Below are 8961 nucleotides of genomic sequence, written 5' to 3'. Positions count from 1 at the left end.
GGGAAAACTATTTGCCCCACACATCCAGTTAACCTCAGAGGTCTCATTGGCCCAGGCAGGGGAGGTGGCAAAGCTGTAAAGCTTCTGTCACCCCTCTTCAGAGAAGGGCTGTCCCAGACAATGTCCAGTTTCTGAGGTCCAAAGCAGTCAAGCCAGCAGTTCACAGATGAACTTCTTTTAGAGGAGAGGTCATCCTTGTGCCCCAAAGGCCAGCAGCATGGCTGTGACAACAGTCCTGTGCTGGGTGGTAGGGGATGGGGCGGGGGCAGGGGAAGTGAACTGGGTACTAAGTGAGCCTGTCCATGACTCTGACCTGGTCCTGCCACCCTGTGGCCTCCTCAGTGACAAGACATCCCTCTGTCCCCGCACAGAGTAGATTACCTGAGCCATGGGCATTTGCTGGGCAAGAGGGGACAGAGTGGGTCTTCTTCTCACTGGCCACAGCTAAAGGCGCTGCAAACATCCTCCAGTCTCCCAGGACCACCTGGCCTGGAAGGAGCTCCCATGGCCCTTTGGAGAGTGCATGCTGGTTGTCTGCACTCTTTCAACTTTGGCTTTATTCAGAGGATTTGAAGCTTGTGTGCACCAGGAACTCACAGTACCTATTACCATGCTGATGCTCAGGCCCCAGCTCCCTCCCCCGCCCCCCACACAGAGTCTGTCTCAGGAGGTCTGGGTCATAGCCCAGGAACCTGCATACTTAACAGGTCCCAGGTGTCTGAGGCCAGATTTTTCTTTCATTAATTATTCACTGAGGACCAGATTTTGAACTTGCTCTCCTGGACCTCCTTAGTGAGAAGAGGTTTAGCGTGGTATAGGGGACAGGCTCACTTTGGAGCCATAGTCTGCACCACCCACTAGCTGTGGGACATGGAGCAGGTCACTTACCTTCAGTTTCCTTATGTGTGAAATGGGGATAATAAGAGAATCAACATCATAGGTGAAGTTTTAGTAAGATAATACATGTAAAATGCCACATGCCTGTTACTTAGCAAGCCCTCCACAAATGGAGGCTATATTTTATTAATAGGATTTGCTCCATGAAAGGGTAGGCCACCTGGCTGGTGTGGTTCAGTGGATTGAGCGCAGGCCTGTGAACAAAAAGGTTGCTGGTTCTATACCCAGTTAGGGCACATACCTGGGTTGCATGCCAAGTCCCCAGTGGGGAAATGTATAAGAGACAACCACATATTGATGTTTCTCTCCCTCTCTTTCTCCCTCCTTAAAAATAAATAAAATCCTACCTCTTTATCATTCACCACAGTAAGTATTTTGGCAAGTGAGCTTTGAGAAATAAAGATGCCCCTTCTTCCAGTCCTGGCTATTTTCTCTTCTTCATCAACAGCCCCTTCCTGCCTTGAACACAGAAATACCCCACCCTCACCCTTCATCCTGTCCCTGTGGCATTGGGGGTGAAGGGAGCACCTCCAAGGCAGTAGCCTTGGCTCCCGTCTCTCCCTTGGGTTGGAGAAGGAAATATAAAGGGCAGTTCTAAACCTGAAAAGCAAAGAGAGACAAATTAGAGGTCATATCCCTCTACCCAGTCAGGTGGGTATGAGGACGGACAGAGCCACTGAGAAGATTCACCCCTGCATCGGCTGCCACGTGTCCCCATCAGAGCTCCCCCCGTAACATGGTCCTGACGGCAGAGGTTACAACCAGCCAGCACTCCCATATCTGTTACCCACAGGTCACATTCTGAAGGAGGAATGGGTAACCTCATCCCACAAGACACTGGCCCCAGTAGCTCCAGGCTTTAGGATTCGGAGAAGCTACTGACATTAAGGGAATTTCCAGGAAACAAGGAGTGTGTACACACACACACACTCCATTCTTCTGAGAAAATGGGTTGGGAGACAGTGAATGCCTTGAATGGAACACTAGCTGAAGGATTGCTTGGTCTCCCAAGTCTGCACGTAGGTGAGACAAAGCTGCAGACACCAGGCTTCCCAGGTCAAGGGCAAAGGGGGCTGCTCCAGCCCAAGACACCAATTCTTGCTCAGTGGTATCAGTAGCTTCCTCAGTAGTCTCACCACCCCCACTGTTGCCCCTCTAATCTGTTTTCCCAACAACAAGGGTGTGATGCCTAAAATTTCATCTTATCTTTCCCCCTACCTAAAACTGTCATTGGCTCCCCATTTATCTCTGGATAAAGGCCCAAGTCCTTACTATAAACTACAAAGTCCTGTATGTTTTGGCTTTCACTTACCTTTCTAACTCCATTTTCAACCATCTGTATATTGTAGCCACACTGTTCAGTTCCTTCATTCTTCAAATAATGTAATGTCAAGAACTATTTTGACATTCTTCATTCTCTCCCCAGTCTTTGGGCCTTTTCCTGTGCTGCTCCCCCATCCTGGGTCACTCTTCTCCCTCATTCACTTAGTAAACTTCTTGTTCCTCAAAACTCAGCTTTAATGTTGCTCACTCAGTCAAGGGAGGCCTTCCCTGATCTGTTCCCCCCAAACTATTTTGGGACCTGCAGTTACATCTTCCCACAGTGCCCTGTATGGCTCCTTCTTAACCCTCATTACATGTGTGATCACTTGTCCAATGTCTATTCCCCATCCCCAACAGGCAACCCCTATGAGGGCAGAGCTGTGTCTTCTTAGGCATTGTTCAATAAACTTTTGTGGAATTAATTAAACTCAGGGGGCACTACTGAGCCATATTGGAGTAGAAAGACCATAGCCTTTACCAAGAACCAAATGTTGGCAAAAGGCTAACACCGGGTTTAAAAAAGGAAATGTGAACTGAGCACAAAAAGGGAAGGTCACTTAAAGTTGGGTCACTTAAATTACCTTGCCATTGTGTGTGAGTTTGTTTTATTAGTGTGAAATCTCTTACTGTGCACTGTTAGTTGTTTATCCACCACACTGAGTATTGTGTGGGAAACTAAAATGTTAAAAATATACAGCCAGTGGTGTGAAGTTCTCATGTTAAAAAAAAAAGAACAATGAGAACTAAATGTGGTCTTATGCATATTTTGGCAGCTGAAATTCTTTAAGTCTACTGATGGGTGACCCCTTAAATCATTCTTATCTTTGATTCTGCATACAGGGAAAGGTTTCTCTTTCCACATTGCTTTTTGGGGGGTGAGAGGAGGGTTGTTTGCAAAAATATTCTTTTTTTAAAAAAATATATTTTATTGATTATGCTATTACAGTTGTCCCATTTCCCCCCTTCACTCTCCTCCACCCTATACCCCCCTCCCACCCACCCACATTTCCCCCCTTTAGTTCATGTCCATGTGTCATACTTAAGAGTTCTTTAGTTTCTACATTTCCCGTACTATTCTTGCCCTCCCCCTGTCTATTTTCTACCTACATTCTATGCTACTTATTCTCTATACCTTTTCCCCCTCTCTCCTCCTCCCACCCCCCTGCTGCTAACCCTCCATATGCCCTCCATTTCTGTGGTTCTGTTCCTGTTCTAGCTGTTTGCTTAGTTTCTTTTGGTTTTGCTTTAGGTGTGGTTGTTGATATTTGTGAGTTTGCTGTCCTTTTACTATACATATCTTTTCTTTATCTTCTTTTCTTAGATAAGTCCCTTTAGCATTTCATAAAATAAGAGCTTGGTGATGATGAACTCCTTTAACTTGACCTTATCTGAGAAGCACTTTATCTTCCCTTCCATTCTCAATGAGAGCTTTGCTGGATAGAGCAATCTGGGATGTAGGTCCTTGTCTTTCATGACTTGGAATATTTCTTTCCAGCCCCTTCTTGCCTGTAAGGTCTCTTTGGAGAAATCAGCTGACAGTCTGATGGGAACTCCTTTGTAGGTTACTGTCCCCTTATCTCTTGCTGCTTCTAGGATTCTCTCCTTCGTTTTTACCTTGGCTAATGTAATTATGATGTGCCTTGGTGTGTTTCTTCTTGGGTCCAACTTCTTTGGGGCTCTCTGAGCTTCTTGGATTTCTTGGAAGACTGTTCCCTTTGCCAGATTGGGGAAGTTCTCCTTTATTATTTCTTCAAATACATGCTCAATTTGTTGCTTTTTCCCTTCTGATTCTGGTACCCCTATAATTCGGATATTGGAATGTTTAAAGGTGTCTTGGATGCTCTTAATCTTTTCCTCGATTTTTTGAATTCTTATTTCATCATGCTTTCCTGCTTGGTTGTTTCTATCTTCCTTCTGGTCCACTGTATTGTTTTGAGACTCAGATTCCTTCCTTTCACTATTGGCTCTCCTCCGTATATCTTCCTGCATCTCTTTTATGGTAACCTGCATCCTTTCATCTAAATTGCACCCAAAATCAACCAATTCCATGAGCTTTCTGATCACCAGTGTTTTGAACTGCGCATCTGATAGATTGGCTATTTCTTAGTCGCTCAAAAGGATGAGTCCTGGGGGACTGATCTGCTCTGTTGAAAACATATTTTTCCCCTGTCTCTCCTTTTTTTTTTTTTTTTTCCGGTCTGGTTGCTCTTGTTACGGTGGGGGGCGGAGCCTTAGGTGTTCACCGGGGCTGGGCACCCCAGTTGCTAGATTGTGACGTTATATGTGGGGGCAGAGCGGGAGTGGGAGCGGGGGTCGGGAGAAAACAATGGCGATAGTTCCGTTCTCCTGGACTCAGACCCTTCTCTGGGCTACTGGGCTGTGAGTTCTGCCCTGGTCCACAATCGCTACCCCTCTGGGTCTGCCAGCCGCAGCTTGCGTACTCAGGGATCACCGCTGCGTTCTTGCGCCCCAGATGGCTGTCGCACCGATTTTGCGCCAAACTTTCCCCGACCTCCGCGCACGGCCGACCGAGCCAGCCCCGCGCCCGCCCGGCTTGTCTTCTCCTACCAGTCCGGATGAACGCGTCTACTTCAACTTCTTGGCTGCCTGACTTCCATTCAGATAAATGCTCTGCCGGATCTGGGCGTTATTCTGATTGTAAATTATTGTTGTAAATTATTGTTGTTCTAATCTTGGTTGTGCGAGGAGGTACAGTGCGTCCACCTATTCCTCCATCTTGCCGGAAGTCCCACAAAAATATTCTTTTTGACATTATCAGAACTCTTGTTAGAGCTTCTCTACCACAGACATTAGTTGCTGAGCACAGCCAAGTGAAGTTACTCACCATGGAAGTTGACACTGAACGTAGCTAGCTTATTTCCATCACTGTAGTTTTGAGCTGCTCTGTATGTTAAGAGCAGCCAGAGGTACATTTTTCACTGAAATCTAAACATGTTTTAAAAAAACACTTCACAAATATAGTTCTTTGACATTATTTACTCATGTGTTTGTATACTTTGTATGTTAATTTTTGAAAAATTTTCAGTAAAAATACATATCCAAGAACCAAAAAAAAGTTAAAAAGTCAATAACCTTTATAAAGTTATCCTTTTAAAAAAAAGTACAAAGAGAGGTCCTGGCTGGTGTAGCTGAGTGGATTGAGCATGGGCTGAGAACCAAAGTGTTGCAGGTTCAATTCCCAGTCAGGGTACATGCCTGGGTTGCAGGCCATGACCCCCAAGCAACCGCACATTGATGTTTCTCTCTCTCTCTCTCTTTCTCCCTCCATTCCCTCTCTAAAAATAAATAAATAAAATCTTTTAAAAAAGAATAAAAAAAAGTACAAAGAGAATATTTGAGCAAAGAGTAACAGACATTGGGTAGTAAATTGTTGTTTGTTTCTTTTTAGAAATCCTGACAGAAATACCTAATTTAAAAAGTTAGAGAGTGCTCTGGCCAGTGTGGCTCAATTAGTTGGAGCATGGTCCCATAAACTGATGACAGGTCATGCATTCTATTCCCAACTGGGGCACATGCCAAGTTGTGGGTTCAGTCCCTGGTTGGGGCACGGGGTGCCTATGAGAAGGTCCGTCCGAGAGGCAACTGACAGAAGTTTCTCTGTCACATCAGTGTTTCTCCTTCTCCCCCTGTGCTTCCCTTCCCCTCTCTCTTAAAGTCAATAAGGATGTCCTCAAGTGAGGATTAAAAAAAAAAGGGAGTGAGTTTTGCTGGCATAAATTAGGGATTAAAAAATTAACAGTGCCCTTTGTTGTGTTAAAGTTTCTCAAAGAATATCTGAAGGACATAAAATGGGATGGCAACAGGACACTAGAACTAAAACCTTAAAATCCACTTAAAGGTAAACTTCACTGTGGTTTCTTGAACTTGCTCTTTACCCTCCTGCTTCAGGCCTTCATCCATCCTGTTCCCCCTTCTTAAAGCACCCCTTCCCTCTTTGCCCCTCTTCCCTGCAAGAACAATGTCACTTTCTCCATAGGTCTAAGGCTTTCATGGCCTTCAAAACACCATGCAAATCTCCCTCCTGGAGCACAAACGCTATACATACACCCCTTTCTCAAGGGTCTGCCCAGCTGGCGCATACTCCCCGAGTGACCCAGGTTCCAGCTGATTGGAGCAAGCCCAGGTTCATACCTTTATGAGCTCCCTGATGACAGGAGAAAATATGTGTTAATCATTTTCAAATTCTCTTGATGACTGTCTCTTCATTAGGAAATTCTTTTACTTCCATTTTCAAATACCCTGACAATTTCAATTAATTTTTTCAACTAATTTATTTTGAGATTTCTTCCTGTTTAAGATATTATAATAGTTTCATAGAGGTTAGAGCTGAAAATGGTTTTAAAGATAGTTAATAATAATAATAATAATAACTGCCATTTTTCAAAACTTGTTCTGTGCTAGGCTGTGTTCAAAGGATGCAAGTTATAAACTATCTTACAAAATTACAACTACAGCACTAAAATGGCGGGTGTCTGTTGCATCTCCATTTTATAGATGAGGAAACTGAGGCCCAGAGAAGTTAAATAATTTGCCCATGGTGCTCTGGCCAGGGGCTCAGTTGGTTGGAGTGTTGTCACATGTGTGGAAAGGTTTCAGGTTTCATTCCTGGTCAGGGCACATACCTAGGTTGCATATTGCATCACCAGTCAGGGCACCTACAGGAGGTGACTGATTGATGTTTCTCTCTCACATCGATATTTCTCTCCCTCTCTCTCCCTTCCTCTCTATCTAAAATCACAAAATATATCCTTAGGTGAGGAATTTTTTTTTTTAATTGCCCATTGTCATGGTCACACAGCTGGTGAATGGAGCCCAGGGGAACTCCTTTTTTATTTTTGTTTTTTATATTTTAATTTCTTTAATTATATTTTATTGATTATGCTATTATAGTTGTCCCAATTTTATCCCCTTTGCCCCCCTCCACTCACACCCCATACTCCCTCAGGCAATCCCCACACCATTGTTCATGGCCACGGGTCACACATAGGTTTTTTGGCCACTTCATTTCCTGTACTGTACTTTACATCCCTGTGGCTATTCTGTAAGTACCTACTTGTACTTCTTAATCTCCTCACCTCTTCACCCTTCCCCCACACCCCCTCCTATCAGGCAACCATCTAAATGTTCTATGTATCCATGATTCTGTCCCCATTCTTCTTGTTTGCTTAGTTTGGTTTTAGATTCAATTGTTGATAAATATGTATGTGTTGCCATTTTATTGTTCATAGTTTTGATCTAGTTTTCTTAAATAAGTCCCTTTGACATTTCATATAGTATTGATTTGGTGATGATGAACTCCTTTAGTTTTTTCTTGTCTAGGAAGCTCTTTATCTGTCCTTCAATTCTAAATGATAGTTTTTCAAGATAGAGCAATCTTGGCTGTAGGTCCTTGCTTTTCACGACTTTGACTATTTCTTGTCAGTCCCTTCTAGCCTGTAAAGTTTCTTTTGAGAAATCAGCTGACAGTCTTATGGGAACTCCCCTGTAGGTAACTAACTGCTTTTCTTCTGCTACTTTTAGGATTCTCTTTTTATGTTTAACCTTTGGCATTTTAATTATGATGTGTCTTGGTATAAGCCTCTTTGCATCCATCTTGTTTGGGATTCTCTGTACTTCCTGGACTTGTATGTCTATTTCCTTCACCAAATTAGGGAGGTTTTCTTTCATTATTTTCAAATAAATTTCCAATGTCTTTCACTTTCTCTCATCCTGGTACCCCTATAATATGAATGTTGGAATACTTAAGGTTGTCCTAGAGGTTGCTTATACTAGCCTCATTTTTTAAATTCTTTTTTCTTCTTTTTCTGATTGGTTGTTTTTTGCTTCTTTATATTCCACATCATTGATTTGATTCTTGGCTTCATCTACTCTATTGTTGTTTCCTGTAAATTGTTCTTTATTTCAATTAGTGTATCCTTTGTTTCTGACTGGATCTTTTTATGCTGTTAAGGTCCTCACTGAGTTCCTTGAGCATCCTTATAACCAGTGTTTTGAACTCTGCATCTGATAGATTGCTTATCTCCATTTTGTTTTGTTCTTTTTCTGCAGTTTTGATCTATTCTTTCATTTGGGCCATATTTCTTTGCCTCCTGGTGGCAGCCTCCCTGTGTTTGTTTCTATGTACTAAGTAGAGCTGCTTTGACTCCATGTCTTGGTAATGTGGCCTAATATAGCAGGTGTCCTATAGGGTCCAGTGGCACAGCTTCCTTTATCACCAAAGCTGGGTACTTGAGGTGCACCCTTTGTGGGCTGAGTATACCCTCCTCTTGTATTTGAGCCTTGGTTGCTGTTGGCAGGTCAATGGGAAGGGTTTACCCATGCCAGTAAGCTGCAAAAACTGGCTGTGACCTCTGCTTTCCATGGAGGATCAGCCCTGAGGGGGCAGTGTAGTGGTGCTCTGATATGGTCTGTAGCTGTCCACTGGGTGCACAGGCTTGGTGGTTTCCGGGGTGGTGCAGACCAATGTCAGCTCCCAGCTGTGTTCTGCCCAAGACCACCCTGCCTGAGCTGTAAAACAATCAGAGATGGCTGCCACTTGTGCGGGGCTTAGAGATTCCCAGGTGAAGCCAAGCTGTGAGTCTAAGCTTAATGGGATGCTACAAGTGCCAGGCCTGGGGCCACTTAGCAAGAGGTATGGGGGCTGGGAGCTCTCTCAGGCTGGCTGCTGCTTGTTTGAGAGTAAGAAGTTTTGAAGCATGAGCCAAGACCAGCCATTCATAT

This window comes from Phyllostomus discolor, chromosome 7, assembly GCF_004126475.2.
Source record: "Phyllostomus discolor isolate MPI-MPIP mPhyDis1 chromosome 7, mPhyDis1.pri.v3, whole genome shotgun sequence".
NCBI lineage: Eukaryota > Metazoa > Chordata > Mammalia > Chiroptera > Phyllostomidae > Phyllostomus > Phyllostomus discolor.
The sequence above is the reverse complement of the archived record's forward strand: the minus strand, read 5'-3'. Positions refer to the sequence as shown.